This window comes from Echinops telfairi, unplaced genomic scaffold (assembly GCF_000313985.2).
Source record: "Echinops telfairi isolate 266 unplaced genomic scaffold, ASM31398v2 ScPeMD7_7424;HRSCAF=8462, whole genome shotgun sequence".
Taxonomy (NCBI): Eukaryota; Metazoa; Chordata; class Mammalia; order Afrosoricida; family Tenrecidae; genus Echinops; species Echinops telfairi.
This window is the reverse complement of record NW_022111324.1, coordinates 51,518,361-51,519,992: the sequence shown is the minus strand read 5'-3', so window position 1 is coordinate 51,519,992 and position 1,632 is coordinate 51,518,361.

Below are 1,632 nucleotides of genomic sequence, written 5' to 3'. Positions count from 1 at the left end.
ACGCCGCACCCCTGCAGGCCTCTGCAAAGACTTTCCCATCCCTGAGGGCTGAGTGATGCTTGTTCTGTACTCTGTGGAGAGAGCTCTGATGAATGAATGATCCAGCACTGCTGTCCTTGGTCCCTAAATCCCAGCCAGACCTCAGGCTCCATGAGGGCAGGACAGGCTTTCTACCAATGCACAAGTGAGCCATAGAGGTACAGAATCGGCCACTTTTTGTCAGGAACAGCCCAGCCAAACCCTCTATAGTGGTGGTTAGGGGCCATTGAGCTGGTTCAGATTCTAGCAGTGCTATGTATAATGAAAATACCACCCAATCTTGTACTATCCTCAAATTGTTACTGAGGATCACAATTTGAGGCCATTGTCGCAGCCACTGTGTCAATCCACTTCATGATGATTCTTTCCTCCTCCTCCTCCTCTTCTTCTTCTTCACTGACCCTCTGCTTTACCGAGCATGATGTCCTTCTCCAGCGACAGCTCCTGCCTGGTGACAGGTCCGAAGCATATGAGACAAAGTCGCTCCACCCTTGACTCTAATAAACATGCTGGACATGCTTCTTCCATGAAGGACATGTTTGTCCTTCTGGCAATCCATAGTATCCTTAATATTCTGCACCAGCATCACCATTCAAAGGCACCCACTCTTCTGTCTTCCTTATTCATTGTCCACCTGTCAAACGCACATGAGACCATTGAACATGCCTTGGCTCGAGTCAAGTGTACCTTAGTCTTTGAAGTGGCATCTCTGCCTGTTAACGCGTGACAGACATGTTTTGCCAAACTCTCTGGGGTTCGTCAGTAGAGGCACTGGCGAGGTGAGAGCCCCTGGGAGAGGATAGAGGAGGGAGGGATTACATGTGTGCTTATTTCAACCTTTTAGTCATTCTGTTGCAGAAGCCTATGTTGGGGGGGGGGGGCCTAATCCTAGCTCTGTCACTGAATTAGCTATGTGCTCTTAGGCTGGTCACTTTCCCTCCCTGCGCCTCCGTTTTCTCATCTGCTCCCCTAAGTTGATTTGGCTTACCTCCCTCGTTGCAGGAAAAAAGTTACTCCGTTCCCCCTTGGTAATTAAAAACATTGCACCGTAGCTCATAGGTCAAGGTAAAGTGTAGGTATCTGCTTTTGCAGCCATCCTGGGTCATTCCAGCACCCACCAGGGGGCAGAATCACCCACTTTGGAAAACACTTGTCTAGATAGTCCATACGAAGTCATACATGCTCAAGTTGTTTATAGTGGCAAACTTAGGTCCATATGACATGTGATCATTTTTCAAGCCCTTCCACACACCTGGTTGTTGTGTTGTGAGTGGCTGTTGGGGACCCCAAAACATTTTATTGTCCAGATTTTGGAAGTAGATCGAAGGCCTTTCTCTCGAGTCTGTCTCCGCAGTCTGGAAGCTGCACTGAAACCTGCTGCCCCCCAACCTCAAGTGACGGATGGGAGGTGTGCATGCCGTTCTTGAGTGGGAGAGCCCTCGCCTTCCCTGCAGAAGATTAGAATTTTCCCACCAAACCGCGATTGCTCCTACACATCCCTTAAATCCTGCAGACACCTAATGATGCAGTAACACAGGTACAGTAATTGATATATGACAAAAGGAAGGTTCCCAGTGACAAGATCATGGTGAG